Here is an 18,278-nt window from a genome sequence, read left to right on the forward strand (position 1 = left end):
CCTGCTGCTGGGTTGTTGCCATCCTACGGCCTCCTCCACATCTCCTGATGTACTGGCCTGTCTCCTGGTAGCGCCTCCATGCTCTGGACACTACGCTGACAGACACAGTAAACCTTCTTGCCACAGCTCGCATTGATGTGCCTTCCTGGATGAGCTGCACTACCTGAGCCACTTGTGTGGGTTGTAGATTCCGTCTCATGCTACCACTAGAGTGAAAGCACCGCCAGCATTCAAAAGTGTCCAAAACATCAGCCAGGAAGTATAGGAACTGAGAAGTGGTCTGTGGGAAATTGTTTTATCACAGCATGCATCATCAATGACTTTGTAAAGGAAAATGTCATGTTTGTGCTTTTCTAATAACCAATTTGACTGGGTTCATGCAAGTAACTGATTGATTGATTGTGCCTGGGAGGAATCCCCACTGTCAGTATAATGCAATTTGGCAGTATGCCCAGAACATTGTTTTAAGATCTGAAAGGGGTGTCTCAGTTTCAAGGTCTCACCTTGTAAAGAAGAAGCTTTGTGAGGTATTGGTTGGTCACATGCATGAACCAAATGTTAATGATGAATTAATTATGAATAATGAATTAGCTAAATCATGCAAATATAACTTGTCTGTGTATGCAGTATATAAGATAACTAATGGGACTGCCAGGGCAGAGCTCCTGACAGCTTTAAACTACTTGGTGCATTGAGTTTGTTGGAACCTCTCCAGCTGCTGATAATAAAGAATGATTCATTTAATATAGGCTTCAAGTGTCTCTGGTGGTCATTTCTATGACAACTTACAATGACAGGACACGCAACAATGACCAACACATGATACAAAACAACATATTAAGACACAAGGGCATATGCGCCATAGTATCCCTAAAATAATAGTCTGATTCCAGTTCTGTTTTCTATCCTACACTGGGGGAAAAACGGGCAACTACATTTTCCAATAGGACTTATAAAACAGTTAATCAATTACACTCTTTAAAAAGCCCCATATCTATGTGTAAACCTCTCTGTACATAAAGGGCAGGGTGAACCTGCTACTGAAAATGCTCCTGTGTTGCATTAAAGTGCTGTGGAATATGTGTGTGCCATTGTCCATGATCATATGTGTTTTTACTTGCAGCCTTTTTATGATCATGTCCTGCATCGATTCCAGTCTACAGCCAATTGTAGCACTGGCTTTCTTAATGATTTTGTTGAGCTTGTTTAAGTCCTCCTCAGATAAATTATCTTTCCAGCACACAATGGCATAGGTCACTACACTCGCCACGACACTGCTATAGAACATACAAAACATTTTGTCACAAACATTAAAAGATTTAAGCTTCTTTTAAAAGTACAGTCTGGATTGTTGTTTTTTGTTGACACTGAGAACTCTCATTCCAGTTCAGTTTGTTGTCCACTATTACACCCAAGTACTTAGAGTCAACACTGCCAATCTCTTCACCATTATTAGAAATGGGATTAAAACATCTTTGTTTTTCCTAAAATCTACCACTAGTTCCTTGGTCTTCGGTACATTCAGGTCCAAGTAATTGGCCTCACGCCATTTCACAAAGGACTTGTATCCCTGTAATGAGCATCTCCTCTCATGACACAGCTTACTACTAAAAAATAACTTGTATCAAAAAAGTCTAATAAATAAAAAACGGAAAAGTGGTGTGTGCATATGTATTCACCCCCTTTGCTATAAAGCCCCTAAATAAGATCTGGTGCAACCAATTACCTTCAGATGTCACATGATTAGTTAAATAAAGACCACCTGTGTGCAATTTAAGTGACAAGTCACATGATCTTAGTACCTGTTCTGAAAGGCCCCAGAGTCTGCAACATTACTAAGCAAGAGGTACCACCAAGCAAGTGGCACTATGAAGACTAAGAAGTTCTCCAAACAGACCAGGGACAAAGTTGTGGAGAAGTACAGACCAGGGTTGTGTTATAAAACATGTCTGTAACTTTGAACATCCCACGGAGCACCATTAAATCCATTGTTAAAAAATGGAAAGAATATGGCACCACAACAAACCTGCCAAGAGAGGCAAAAACCAAAACTCACAGAGCATACAAGTAGGGCATTAATCAGAGAGGCAACAAAGAGACCAAAGATAACCCTGAAGGAGCTGCAAAACTCTACAGCGGAGATTGGAGTATCTGTCCATAGGACCACTTTAAGCCGTACACTCCACAGAGCTGGGCTTTACGGAAGAGTGGCCAGAAAAAAGCCATTGCTTAAAGAAAAAATAAGCAAACACATTTGGTGTTTGCCAAAATGGAAGAAGGTACTCTCCCAAACATATGGAAGAAGGTACTCTGGTCAGATCAGACTAAAATGTAGCTTTTTGGCCATCAAGGGAAAGGCTATGTCTGGCGCAAACCCAACACCTCTCATCACCCCGAGAACAACATGGTGATGGCAGCATCATGCTGTGGGGATGTTTTTCATCGGTATGGACTGGGAAACTGGTCAGAATTGAAGGAATGATGGATGGTGCTAAATACAGGGAATGTCTTGAGGGAAATCTGTTTCAGTCTTCCAGAGATTCGAGACTAGTCAAAGCCCAGACCTCAATCCAATTGAGAATCTGTGGTATGACATAAAAATTGCTGTACACCAGCGGAACCCATCCAACTTAAAGGAGTTGGAGCAGGTTTGCCTTGAAGAATGGGCAAAAATCCCAATGGCTAGATGTGCCAAGCTTATAGAGACATACCCCAAAAGACTCGCAGATGTAATTGCTTTGTAGAGGTGGCTAGTAGTTTCTCTGAAAGGAAAGTAAACCGTTAAGGTTGATAGACTAACAGGATAAGACAGGGCTACGTGGTTTGTGCTACTGTGTCATGCTAAATTTCCATCTGTGTACAGAGCAAATTAATGGGATCTGCTGTAGTGTGTCATCACAAATCTGTGTCTGTAAAGAAATAGATGGATCACAGGGGTATGACTTCAAATTGCCAAACTAGCAATATCTGCAAATGCTTTCGGGTGTCTTGTGTGTCTTGTATAAAACCGTTCTACCTCCATCACCTTGTTTGTATATGTGTAAGGACTTCTAGAAGAGGTGGGTGGAGGAGTCAGGCGCAGAGAGCAGGGTAGTGATGTGTTATTTCTTTCAGAAAGCTTACAATGACAAGAAATTAGAGAGTAGGTTTATGAGAATTGCTCCTATTTCATAATGACAACAAGGAATTAGAGTGTAGGTTTATGAGAATTGCTCCTATTTCATAGACAGACCTGCTTTCTGTGGTAATGATGATAGGCATATGAGCCAAGGCAGTGGTGATGGCATGCTGCGTCCTGCCCAGCAGGGGATGTTGTGTTCCATTGGCTCTCAGAATCCAATCAAACTTTTTTTTATGTACTTTTGTTCAATAGTGTATTCTAGTAGTCATATAATTTGGAGAAACAAATACATACAGTACCAGTCAAAAGTTTGGACACAACTACTTATTCAAGGGTTTTTCTTTATTTGTAGTAAAAACATAAAAACGATGAAATAACACAAATGGAATCATGTAGTAACCAAAATAGTGTTAAACAAATCAAAATATATTTCAGATTCTTCAAAGTAGCCACCCTTTGCCTTTGATGACAGCTTTTTTTTATTGAATACAAAACATACAATATACTTGCAGTGAAGCAGCTCAACAACTCCACCACGCCAGCCATCCAACAGACTTCCATTCAGAGCAACACACAGAAGTATCCAGGGCCAATGCCCTGCTCAAGGGCATATCGACAGATCTCCCATAAGGCCATAAATGGGGACCCGAACCCTCCAAGATCCCCCCCCCCCACAGTTTCCCAATAGCTGCCCATCAACCATCCAAGACCCCGCCCACAGTCCCCCCAATAAAAAAAATAAAAAAATACAATTCATTCGATTCCCCACCCCCAAGAATCCCCCCAATGCACCAACAACCAAGAAAATTAACTTGAAAACTGTTGTTCTGATTACAGAATAAATAAAACTGGCCTTCTTAAGACTAGTTGAGTATCTGGAGCATCAGCATTTATGGGTTCAATTACAGGCTCAAAATGGCCAGAAACAAAGAACTTTCTTCTGAAAGTCGTCTATTCATGTTCTGAGAAATGAAGGCTATTCCATGTGAGAAATTGCCAAGAAACTGAAGATCTCATACAACGCTGTGTACTCCTCCCTTCACAGAACAGTGCTAACTGGCTCTAACCCGAATAGAAAGAGGAGTGGGAGGCCCCGGTGCACAACTGAGCAAGAGGATAAGTACATTAGAGTATCTAGTTTGAGAAACAGATGCCCCACAAGTCCTCAACTGGCAGCTTCATTAAATAGTACCCGCAAAACAACAGTCTGAACGTCAACAGTGAAGAGGCGACTCCGCGATGCTGGCCTTCTAGGCAGAACAGTTGAAACTGGAGCAGCAGCACGGCCAGGTAGACTGGGGACAGCAAGGAGGTTGTCCTACGGCTCAGGTCCTCAGAGAGAGAGAAAGAAAGAGAGAAAGAGAGAATTAGAGAGAGCATACTTAAATTCACACAGGACACCGGATAAGACAGGAGAAATACTCCAGATATAACAAACTGACCCTAGCCCCAGACACTTAAACTACTGCAGCATAAAGACTGGAGGCTGAGACTGGAGGGGTCAGGAGACACTGTGGCCCCATCCAATGATATCCCCCGGAAAGGGCCAAACAGGAAGGATATAACCCCACCCACTTTGCCAAAGCACAGCCCCCACATACACTGTTTCCTCGGGAACAGGCCCCGATCCCCGTGATCTGCGTGAAGAGGAGGTGGAGAAAGAGAGGCCGAAAGTCGAGCTGCCTTCTGAGAATTCATAGGCTATCGAATAAACCCCCACTTCCCTCCATTCTGCTAGCAAATGTGCAATCTTTTGGACAATAAAATCAAAGAGTTACGCGGAAGATTAAACTACAAATGGGACATTCAAAACGGTAACATCTTATGCTTCACGGAGTTGTGGCTGAACGACGACAACATCAACATACAGCTGGCTGGTTATACGATGTACCGGCAGGATAGTACAACGGCGTCTGGTAAGACAACAACAGCTGGTGCACGAAATCTAAGGAAGTTTCAAGCTATTGCTCGCCTGAGGTAGTGTATCTCATGATAAGCTGTAGACCACACTACCTACCGAGAGTTTTAATCTGTATGCTTTGTAGCTATTTACATACCACCACAGTCAAAAGCTGGCACTAAGACAACATTGAATGAGATGTATTCCACCCAAAGCAAACAAGAAAACGCTCACCCAGAGGTGGCGCTCCTAGTAGCCAGACACTTTAATTCATGCAGGGAAACTTAAATCCTTTTAACCACATTTCTATCAGCATGTTAAATGTGCAACCAGAGGAAAAATAACTCTGGACCACCTATACTCCACACACAGTGACACATACAAAGCTCTCCCTCACCCGCCATTTGGCAAATCTGACCATAATTCTATCCTCCTGATTCCTGCTTAGAAGCAACAATTTAAGCAGGAATAAACAGTGACTAGATCAATAAAGATCAATAAAAAAGTTGTCAGAGGAAGAAGACGCTAAGCTACAGGACTGTTTTGCTAGCACAGACTGGAATATGTTCTGGGAATCCTCCGATGGAATTGAGGAGCACACCACATCGGTCATTGGCTTCATCAATAAGTGCATCGATGACCTAGTCCCCACAGTGACCGTACGTAATACCCCAACAAGAAGCCATGGATTATAGGCAGCATCCGCACTGAGCTAAAGGTTAAAGCTGCCGCTTTCAAGGAGCAGGACTTATAAGAAAGCTTATAAGAAATCCCGCTATGCCCTCCGACGAACCATCAAACAGGCAACCCGTCAATACAGGACTAAGATTGAATCGTACTACACTGGCTCTGATGCTTGTCGGATGTGGCAGGGATTGCAAACCATTACAGACTATCAAGGGAAGCACAGCCGAGAGCTGCCCAGTGACATGAGCCTACTAGATGAGTTAAACTACTTCTATGCTCGCTTCGAGCCAAATAACACTGAAACATGCATGAGAGCACCAGCTGTTCCGGAGGACTGTGTGATCACGCTCTCCGCAGCCAATGTGAGTAAGACCTTTAAACAGGTCAACATTCACAAGGCCGCAGGGCCAGACGGACTACCAGGATGTGTACTGCGAGCATGCGCTGACCAACTGGCAAGTGTCTTCACTGACATTTTCAACCTCTCCCTGTTCAAGTCTGTAATTCCAACATATTTTAAGCAGGCCACCATAGTCCCTGTGCCAAAGAACACTAAGGTTACCTGCCTAAACGACTACCGACCCGTAGCACTCACGTCTGTAGCCATGAAGTGCTTTGAAAGGCTGGTCATGGCTCACATCAACACCATCATCCCAGAAACTCTAGACCCACTCCTATTTGCATATCGCCCCAACAGATCCACAGATGATGCAATCTCTATTGCACTCCACATGGCCCTTTCTCACCTGGACAAAAAGAACACCTTTGTGAGAATGCTATTCATTGACTACAGCTCGGCGTTCAACACCAAAGTACCCTCAAAGCTCATCAATAAGCTAAGGACCCTAGGACTAAACACCTCCCTCTGCAACTGGATCCTGGACTTCCTGACGGGCTGCCCCCAGGTGGTAAGGGTAGGTAACAACACATCCGCCACGCTGATCCACAACACAGGGGCCCCTCAAGAGTGTGTGCTCAGTCCCCTCCTGTACTCCCTGTTCACTCATGACTGCACAGTCAGCCACGATTCCAACACCATCATTACATTTTCCAATGACACAACAGTGGTAGGCCTGATCACTGACAACGGTGAGAGAGCCTACAGGGAGGTGGTCAGAGACCTGGCCGTGTGGTGCCAGGACAACAACCTCTCCCTCAACGTGATCAAGACGAAGGAGATGATTGTGGCCTACAGAAAAAAAAGGACCGAGCACGTAGCCATTGTTATCATCGGTGCTGCAGTGGAGCAGGTTGAGAGCTTCAAGTTTCTTGGTGTCCACATCACCAACAAATTAACATGGCCCAAGCACACCAGGACAGTTGTGAAGAGGGCACGACAAAACCTCTTCCCTCTCAGGAGACTGAAAATATTTGGCATGGGTCCTCAGATCCTCAAAAGGTGCTACAGCTGCACCATCGAGAGCATCACTGGTTGCATCACTGCCTGGTATGGCAACTGCTCGGCCTCCGACCACCAGGCACTACAGAGGGTAGTGCGAACGGACCAGTACATCACTGGGGCCAAGCTTCCTGCCATCCAGGACCTCTATACCCGGCAGTGTCAGAGAAAGGCCCTAAAAAATGTCAAAGACTCCAGCCACCCTAGTCATAGACTGTTCTCTCTGCTACCACACGGCAACCGGTACCGGAGTGCCAAGTCTAGGTCCAAGAGGCTTCTAAACAGCTTCTACCTGAAGCCATAAGACTCCTGAACATCTCGTCAAATGGCTACCCAGACTATTTGCAGTGCTCACCCCCCACCCCCTCTTTACACCACTCTACTCTACCACTACTCTCTGTTGTCATCTATTCATTGTCACTTTAATAACTGTACCTACCGGTGCCCCCGCACATTGACTCTGCATCGGCACCCCCCTGAATATAGTCTTGCTATTGCTATTTTACTGCTGCTCTTTATTTACTTGTTACATTTCTCTTGTTCTTATCCATATTTCTTTGAAACTGCATTATTGGTTAGGGGCTCGCAAATAAGCATTTCACTGTAAGGTCGACTACACCTGTTGTGTTCGGCGCGTGTGACTAATCGAATTTGATTTGACTGTAATTTCTCTTTGCTTATTTGAGCTGTGCTTGCCATAATAAAAATGGCAAACAAAAAAAGTCCTCTCACTGTCAACTGTGTTTATTTTCAGCAATATTATGTAAATATTTACATGAACATAAGATTCAACAACAGACATAAAATGAACAAGTTCCACAGACATGTGACTAACAGAAATGGAATAATGTGTCCCTGAACAAAGGGGGGAGTCAAAATCAAAAATAACAGTCCGTATCTGGTGTGGCCACCAGCTGCATTAAGTACTGCAGTGCATCTCCTCCTCATGGACTGCACCAGATTTGCCAGTTTTTGCTGTGAGATGTTACCCCACTCTTCCACCAAGGCACCTGCAAGTGCCCGGATATTTCTGGGGGGAATGGCCCTAGCCCTCACCCTCCGATCCAACAGGTCACAGACGTGCTCAATGAGATTGAGATCCAGGCTCTTCACTGGTCATGGCAGAACACTGACATTCCAGTCTTGCAGGAAATCACACACAGAATGAGCAGTATGGCTGGTGGCATTGTCATGCTGGAGGGTCATGTCAGGATGAGCCTGCAGGAAGGGTACCACATGAAGGAGGAGGATGTCTTCCCTGTTACACACAGCTTGAAGATTGCCTGCAATGACAACAAGCTCAGTCCGATGATGCTGTGACACACCGCCCCAGACCATGATGGACCCTCCACCTCCAAATTGATCCCGCTCCAGAGTACAGGCCTCTGTGTAACGCTCATTCCTTCGACGATAAACGCGAATCCGACCATCATCCCTGGTGAGACAAAACCGTGACTTATCAATGAAGAGCACTGTTTGCCAGTCCTGTCTGGTCCAGCGATGGTGGGTTTGTGCCCACAGGCGACTTTGTTGCCGGGGGATGCCTGGTGAGGACCTGCCTTACAACAGGCCTACAAGCCCTCAGTCCAGCCTCTCTCAGAACAGCCTCTCTCAGGCCAGCCTCTCTGCTTCTCTTTTTTTACCTTTATTTAACTAGGCAGGTCAGTGAAGAACAAATTCTTATTTACAATATTGACTTTTACCAAGTAGGGCTATCTTCTGTATACCACCACTGCCTTCTCACAACACAACTGATTGGCTCAAAAGCATTAAGAAGGAAAGAAATTCCACAAATGAGCTTTTAACATGGAACACCTGTTAATTGAAATACATTCCAGGTGACGACCTCATGTAGCTGGTTGACAGAATGCCAAGAGTGTACAAAGTTGCCATCAAGGCAAAGGATGGCTACTTTGAAGAATCTCAAATATAAAATATATTTGTTTTACAGATTGTCAGACTTTTATAAAACAGCAAGACTTTCTGCATCACGCGTGAGGTGTAGGCTCAGTGCCGCTGGAGCAGGGGTGGAGTGCTGCCGGAGCACTACATCCCTCAAATATAAAATATAACACTTCTTTGGTTACTACATGATTCCATATGTGTTATTTCATAGTTTTTATGTCCTAACTATTATTCTACAATGTAGAAATTTTCAAAAATAAAAAGGTGTGTCCAAACTTTTGACGGGTACAGTATATTTACTCATGTGAACTGCAATGAGACTGATTGACTGGAGTCTTGAATTAATGAAAATAATTAAATGGTTTTTACATATTCTAAGGATGCATCATCTACTGGTGGGAAATACATATGGATTTGTAGACCAATGCTTGTTCACAAGAGGGTGGTTGGAGAAATAAGTAAAGGAAGTGGGAAGGACCATCTGTTCTCATTTTCAGTAATCCTGACAACCGCAGGGCTCTCCAGAGGGTGGTGTGGTCAGCCCAACGCTTCACTGGGGGCACACTGTCTGACCTCCAGGACATCTACAGCACACGGTGTCACAGAAAGGCCAAGAAGATCATCAAGGACCTCAGCCACCCGAGCCATGGCCTGTTCACCCCGCTACCATCTAGAAGGCAGAGACAGTGCAGGTACATCAAAGCTGTGGACAGAGAGACTGAAAAACAGCTTCTACCTCCAGGCCATCAGACTGTTAAATAGTCACCACTAGCCGGCCTTGGCCCAGTACCCTGCCCATGGCTCCGGGCCATGGATCATCACTGGAGACTCCGGGCCATGGATCCTCACTGGAGGCTCCGGGCCATGGATCATCACTGGAGGCTCCGGGCCATGGATCATCACTGGAGGCTCCGGGCCATGGATCATCACTGGAGGCTCTGGACTGCGAACCATTGCTGGAGGTTCCGGGCTGCAGACCGTCGCCGGAGGATCTGGATTGGGAACTGTCGCTGGAGGCCTGGTGCGTGGAGCTGGCACAGGATGTACTGGGCCGTGGAGGCGCACTGGAGGTCTGGAGCGTAGAGCTGGCACAACGAGTCCTGGACAAATGACCACCTTCGCACGGCAAGTGCGGGGAGCTGGTACAGGACGCACTGGGCTGTGAAGTCACACTGGGAACATAGTGCGTAGAGCCGGCGCAGGATGTACTGGAACCTGGAGGCGACCTGGAGACCAGGAACACTGAGCCGGCACAACCCGTCCTGGACAGATACCCACTTTAGCACTACAAATGCGGGGAGCTGGCACAGAACGCACCGGACTGTGGAGGCGCACTGGAGACACTCGTAGAACCGGAAAACATGGCACCTGAACGGTGACCAACTCCACACGGTGAGTACAGGGAGTTGGTTCTGGTTCCCACCGTGGCTCCGCCAATCACCACATGTGCCTCCTCCCCCCAAAAATGTTTGAGGCTGTCTCTCGGGCTTCAGTCGTGGCCACGAACCCCGGTGTCGTCGATGTTGCTCCTTCGCTGCCTCCGTCTGCTCCCATGGAAGGCGATCCTTTCCGGCCAGGATTTCCTCCCATGTTCAGGATCCCTTCCCGTCCAATATATCCTCCCACGTCCAGGATGTCTGCTCCTCCTGGGCACGCTGCTTGGTCCGTGGGTGGTGGGATCTTCTGTAACGATCGTTGTTGGAAGGATTGGACCAAGGTGCAGCGTGGAAGGCGTTCATCATGTTTATTAATGTGAACCAGCAACAAAACAAAAAAGAGTAACAAACGAAACGTACAGCTTTGTAGGGCTAAAAAGCAACAATACAAAATCAAGATCCCACAAACAACAGGTGGGGAAAGGCTGCCTAAATATGATCCCCAATCAGAGACAACGATAGACAGCTGCCTCTGATTGGGAACCATACCAGGCCAACATAGACAATAAAAAACTAGACTACCCACCCTAGTCACACCGAACCAAACCAAAATAGAGAAATAAAAGGTTCTCTAAGGTCAGGGCATGACAACTGCACTATGTTCATAGTCATTGAATACTGGTCACTTTAATAATGTTTACATAGTGTTTTAACCCACTTCCTATTTATATACTGTATTCAAGGCTCATCATATATATACTGTATTCAATGCTCATCCTATATAACTACAGCTGTACACACCTTTTCTATTAAAATACTGTCCATACTGCCTATTTCACACCATTATATATATTTATATTCAATACATTTCATAATTGTTATTATAATTGTTTATTTGTGTATTGTTAGGTATTACTGCACTGTCGGAGCTTGAAACATAAGCATTTCGTTGCACCTGCGATAACATCAGCAAAATGTGTACACAACCAATAAAATGTGTTTTGGTTTGATTTAGATTATCTTTACTCTTCACTTAAGCACTTATGTTGGCTATGTGTATCACTATGTCTATACAATTCATCCCCATGAGCAAATTGAGCTCTAATTTCTGTGGTAAAAATTACCCTGTTACTGTATTTGGAATTACAAGTAATTGTCGATGTAATCTAATGTGTGATTTGTGACCCATTTCCAAAGATGAAGCTTTCAGTATTTAATTGGAAGTTGAGATCAGACAAGTTTCTTGAGGGTTGGCAGAGCCTCAGGCTTTCATGCTTGCATTTTTGTGCTCGAGCCTTTCTGTGCCTTTTCCTTTCACAGAGCCATAGCAATGGAACTGACAATGCCAGTGATGAGGTTGGGCGGTTTGAACCCATAGCTAACCAGTGCAGGAGAGGAATGTGAGAGAGCCAGTTTGTCCTGTGGTGCAAGCAAACCTTTGCTCTCTTCTCTGTGCTCCTGAAGTCCCAAAATCTTTCCTGTTTCACACACCTGCATACCTGACTCCGTAGCGTTATAGTGGCTCCACCCGGTGCCATGAACAGGAAATTCAGGTCCTGCAACCATGATGACGTTTAAATATCAGATAGGCGCTAACTATGGAATGGAAAACAACAAAAAGGAATGATTACATTCTCTGTCACCTTCACCCTGAAACATCTCAATCTCCTCATCAAGGTCCTAATCCACTGGTAAAATAAAATAAAACATATGATCTCAGTCTCATTCCAGGGATGATCTGTGATTGCTTAGTGACCGATTTGAATAATAATATGTCTCAAACTATTTTAAAACGCAACTCAGTGTGTGGTGAAGGAACAATGTACCCCCTCAGATCCCCAATTTGGTATTCCAAAATGCTTAAAGTCATCATTTGCATTCTTCCACCACGTCTAGTAGAGTCAGTGAGATCTCCAGGTGCACCTGTCTGTTTTACAACATCTCAAAGAATTTTGTCAAATAGTGAAGCAAGACATTAACTAGTGCAGGGATGGGCAACTGGCAGATCAATTTCCAAAAACATTCTGTTGACAGGGGGCAATTTCTAAATGCATCAGCAGTTTTGCTCTTGCTTTGTGAGTCACCGACAGTCACTAAATTAGCCCATGTCAGCTAACCTTTTTTAGATTGATAGTTTATTCTAGCGGCCAGCTATCTAAACTTGTAGTACTCATAGTCGAATTATCGACCGGGGGCCCCCCTTTGATCATCTGATATCATATTAATAAACAAAAACATTTCCCTCCATTCTATGGCAAAATGTGTAGAATTCCAGGAAGTTAGCAGTAAAAATTCACATTTTTCTCCCCACTGCATGGCAAAATGAGAAGAATTGAATGAAATTAGTTGGCAAAATGTGTAGAATTTCAGCAAACTTGCTTTATAACTGCAACATTTTATCTATGCCCCATGGCAAAATGTGTAGAATTGCAGGAAATGTACTTTAAAACATAATTTTTTTTCTCTCTGCTGTCAAGAGGAGGCCACTAAAATGTTTTGCTCGCAAGGTGGGGTGCCCAACAAAATTTTGCTTACGACCCCCAAAAGGCTATGTCTGGTTCTGACTGTAAGTGTGGGTATGGATGTTGGTACACAGACCCTTGAGCCACTGTGGCCCTTCAAGATGAGTTCAGATTTTTTTGTGCCCCCCACCCCCATTAAAGTTTCCCACCCCTGACCTAGTGGCATCTCACCATTAGCTTTCAAAAACACTGATCATACGATCATACGCTCCAAACTATCTTGTTACACCTGTAGCTCCCATAGGCAGCTCCTCCATACAGTGAGTGCACCCTACCAGCTGCCACTGTCTGAGCATGTGTCCAGTGGCAGCTAGATAACTGCACCTCTGCAGCACACACTAAGGATTAACAGAGAGTCCGTTAAACACTGATAAACTGTCACTATAAATCTGCTAACTGAACAAAACAAGCTCTTATATGCTTTCAGAGGAGCAAGCCTTCAGTCCTTTTAATTCCTCCAAAAAAAGGTGTCAACTATAATTGGCAATTATCCTACTTTCCAAATCATACTATACAGGATGACTCTATACATTTCTAGAATGGTTAATATTCAGCATTGCATAACCTTCTCCTATGGTGTCCATCAAATCATTTTCATTCCCTTCTGTTTCCCCTATTGTTTATTACAATATCTCCCCCACTACAAACAAAGTAACAGTACATTTTCTGGTGTTTGGTTTTCTTAATCAAACTGAACTTCGTAATCTTTGTGAGCCTCTTTTTATAAAGCTGTTTTTTAATCTAAGTTTGGTGGATGTTGTTTTCTATAACATAATTGTGTACTTTTTATGAAGTATTAAGGCCTACTATTATCCATATTCATTTTCTCAAGCATGTCACTGAGTGCATTTGTCACGCCCTGACAATAGAGAGCCCTCGGGGTTCTCTATGGTGTTTTAGGTCAGGGCATGACTAGGGGTTTTTCTAGTCTATATTTTCTATGTTGATGTGAGTATGGTTCCCAATTGGAGGCAGCTGATGGTTATTGCCTCTAATTGGGGATCATGCTTAGTGTGGTCCTTTTCCCACCCGTGTTGTGGGATATTGTTTTGTTTAGTGCCTATGTGCGCTACGTACTGCACGTTCGTTAATTCTTTGTTGTTTTGAAGTTTCACTGTAATAAATATGTGGAACTCTACTCACGCTGCGCCTTGGTCCACTCATTCTTACGATGAACGTGTCAGAATTGTCCTAATGTAGGCCTAATCCTTTACATCTGCTTCTCTCTGGGTTTAATCTAAGCTTACTTTTCTGATACATCCATTCCCTGTTTTAATCCTATTGACCTAAAAGCAGGCAATGATTTCCACAAGTGCCTCCCTTTTATTTTCACAGAGAAAATAGTATTCTTAGCTTAAGGGTCAAGGAGTACTCGAGTTTGAGAATAAAAGTAGGACAAAATCAGCAAAATAACACTTGACTATTTTACTTTTATGCTCACTTGATCTAACTTGCTGGTCATTTCTCGCTTGCAGTGATGAGGGTGCTGTTAAATTTGATCCCACAATGAAAACAGCAGGCAGGCTGTTTTCAAACAATGGGATGAGAGGTGGCCTATCCACATAATATGCTGCTGTGCACTCACAGAACAGGCCTACAAGAGTAGGCTATAGGCTATAGGCTATAATTAGCAAATTAAGTACCTAACTGTGTCAGATCGGTTGAATTAGCTTTTGCAGTGATGTGGCCATGCCTGAAAATAGTTGGTGGCTGCATAGCAAGCCTACTTGGCTCTATTCTAAGCACCTACAATAGCCCATTGCATCGTGTGAGGCCAAAAAGCATTTTATTAAGTCATATTGCCCATTATCCAACCTGCAAGTCCCCTCCTTTGTGGTTACTATGATAATACAGGCCAAAGCACAGAATCAGAATGACATATTCTCTGACAGTGATAAATGGACAGCACCATAGTGGTGGAGAAATCTACTTCTTAAAAAATATATACGGTCATGATGCATATTTGAGATTCTTCAAAGTAGCTGCCTTGACGACAGCTTTGCACACTCTTGGCATTCTCTCAACCAGCTTCATGAGGTAGTCACCTGGAATGCATTGCAATTAACAGGTGTGCCTTGTTAAAAGTTAATTTGTGGAATTTCTTTCCCTCTTAATGCATTTGAGCCAATCAGTTGTGTTGTGACAAGGTAGGGGAGGTATACAGAAGATAGCCCTATTTGGTAAAATACCAAGTCCATATTATGGGAAGATCAACTCAAATAATTAAAGAGAAATGACAGTCCATCATTTCTTTACGTTAAAGTTTCTTCAAGTGCAGTCGCAAAAACCATCAAGCTCTATGATGAAACTGGCTCTCATGAGGACCGCCACAGGAAAGGAAGACTCAGAGTTACCTCTGCTGCAGAGGATAAGTTCATTAGAGTTAACAGCCTCAGAAATTGCTGCCCAAATAAATGCTTCATAGAGCTCAAGTAACAGACACATCCCAACATCAACTGTTCAGAGAAACTGCGTGAATCAGGCCTTTATGGTCGAATTGCTGCAAAGAACCCACTACTAAAGGACACCAATCATAAGAAGAGACTTGCTTGGGCCAAGAAATACGAGCAATGGACATTAGACCAGTGGAAATCTGTTCTTTGGTCTGATGAGTCCAAATTTGAGATTTTTGGTTCCATCCGGCGTGTCTTTGTGAGATTAGGTGAACTGATGATCTCCGCATGTGTGGTTCCCACCCAAAAACCTTGGAATGAGTAGGTGTTCTAAAAACTTTTGACAGGTAGTGATAGAGATTATATATATATATAGATTATATACTTTTGTATATGTTTTTTCAAGATGAGAAGAGAATCGTTCAGCCCATTGGGTATCTCACTACACCACCCATATCCCATGTCTTGAAACATGTAGACAGATAGATTAAAAGAACATTTACATCATAATACTTCTGACAGCCAACTTTCTAGCTCAACCTCAAACTTCCAGACATCGTAGCATTCCCAGAAAGCATGGATCAGTGAATCATTATTGGTTTTACACTGAAGACATGACTCTGCCATTGTGCTGTAGAATTTCTGAATTTTTACTTGTATAATACATTCTATACATTAGTCTATACTGGATTAAGCATACATGTTTGTTAACTGTAATTTCATTAGTTATGCTTCAACTTTCCTTCAATCTTGTGCCAACATCAGTTATTTTTAAGTATCAGTTCCAATAGTTTATCTTTTTGTCTTAGAGTTTGTCAGTTTGATAGGCTCCCTGCAAGGTTTTGTACTGTATATCTTCCCTCTCAAATGAACATTATTTTCTGACTCAAATAAGATCTCTCTCTGGGAGGAGAGAGAGGGAGAGCGAGAAAGCGAGAGAGAGAGAGAGAGAGAGAGAGAGATGTCAACAGACCACCTACCTACCTGAGACAAGGCTGAGTATAGCCCACGAAGATCTCCCCCAACGCATGAGCCCGAGAGGGCGCAAGACCGGACAGGAAGATCAGGTCAGTAACTCAACCCACTCAAGTCGAGCATAGCGAAGAAATCCTGGCAAGACGTGATGCACTCCTCCTAGGGACGGCATGAAAGAGCACTAGTAAGCAAGTGACTCAACCCCCATTATAGGGTCAGAGGCAGAGAATCCCAGTGGAGAGAGGGGAGCTGCCTTGGCAGAGGCAGCAAGGGCGATTTGTCACTCCAGTGCCTGGCCGTTCACATTCGCACCCCTGGGCCAGACTACACTCAATCATAGAAACTACTGAAGGGATGAGTCTTCAGTAAATAAATAATGGTCAAGACCGAGTCTGCGGCTCTTGCATTGATAGGCAGACAATTCCATAAAAATTGGGCTCTAGGAGAAAGCCCTGCCTCCAGCTGTTAGCTTAGAAATTCTAAGGACCATAAGGAGGCCTGCGTCTTGAGACCGTAGCATATGTGTAGGTATGTACGGAAGGACCAAATTGGAGAGATAAGTAGGAGCAAGTCCATGTAATGCTTTGTAGGTTAGCAGTAAAACCTTGAAATCAGCCTGGAGTAATATGATAAAATGATATTACTCGCATTTAGCACTAAGTGAAGTTTATTTAATGCTTTTTCCAGGTAGCCGGAAAGTAGAGCATTGTAGTAGTCTAAGTGACAAAAGCATGGATTAGCTTTTCTGCATATTATTTTTTACAAAACGTTGCAGAATTTTGCAATGTTACGAAGATGGAAAAAAGATGTCCTTATAATATACTTGATATGTTCGTCAAAAGAGAGATCAGGGTCCAGAGTAACGCCGAGGTCCTTTGCAGTTTAATTTGAGATGACTGTACAACCATCAAGATGAATTGTCACATCAAACAGCAGATCTCGTTGTTTCTTTGGACCTAGAACTAGCATCTCTATTTTGACCAAATTTAAAAGTAAAACATCTGCTGTCATCCACTTCCTTATGTCTGAAGCATAGGCTTCGATGGTAGGCAATTTTGGGGCATCACCATGTTTCATCTAAATGTACAGCTGTGTGTCGTCCACATAGCAGTGAAAGTTGACATTGTGTTTCAAAATGACATCACCAAGAGGTAGAATATATAGTGAAAACAATAGTGGTCCTAAAACGGAACCTTGAGGAACACTGAAACTTACCACTGATTTGTCAGAGGACAAACCATCCACGGAGACAAACTGATATCTTCCTGACAGATAAGATCTTTGAATAGTCCTGCAGGGCGAGCCTTTTAAAGGGGCAATCTGGTATTCAAACAATAACAAAGTGTCTTCGCCGCCACCTTATTTTGTTAAACAGCTGAGGAATGGGGCTCCAGAAATGTAACCACTCCCAAATATAGAGATGCAAGGACTCTCACATATGGATGCAATTACTGACCCTCCAGATCAAAATTATAGTTTTAAACATGTTTTGAAACTATAAAGTGTTTGTTTACAATGACATTGTTTACAAATAACTGAGTAAAACAAGCTTATATTTTGAGTTCTGATGGGGTAAGACCATTGCTCATGAGGCATTTATTCAAGAATCAATAGCTATATATTAATAATATGTCCAAAAATGGATGTACAAATCCCAGATTGCCCCATTAATGGAATTCATGAATTTATTAAATCTGATGTCATCCAACAGGCACCAACACACATCAACAAAACTCTCCAATCCATTAATACACATATGCACACTCACACGTGTGAATGACGATAATATATACATAAGGTTACCCTTGAAAGTTGGAGGTCCTAATGCAAAGTGCACATTGGATTCATGTGATACAGATCGTCTAAACGTATCTCATAATAATGACTTACTATCTCATAATAATGACCTACGATCTCATAATAATGTCTTACTATCTCATAATTATAATTTACTATCTGATAATTCTTATTTACTATCTCATAATTCTGATTTACTATTT

The sequence above is a fragment of the Oncorhynchus masou genome, chromosome 1 (genome assembly GCF_036934945.1).
Source record: "Oncorhynchus masou masou isolate Uvic2021 chromosome 1, UVic_Omas_1.1, whole genome shotgun sequence".
In the NCBI taxonomy this organism is placed as follows: Eukaryota; Metazoa; Chordata; class Actinopteri; order Salmoniformes; family Salmonidae; genus Oncorhynchus; species Oncorhynchus masou.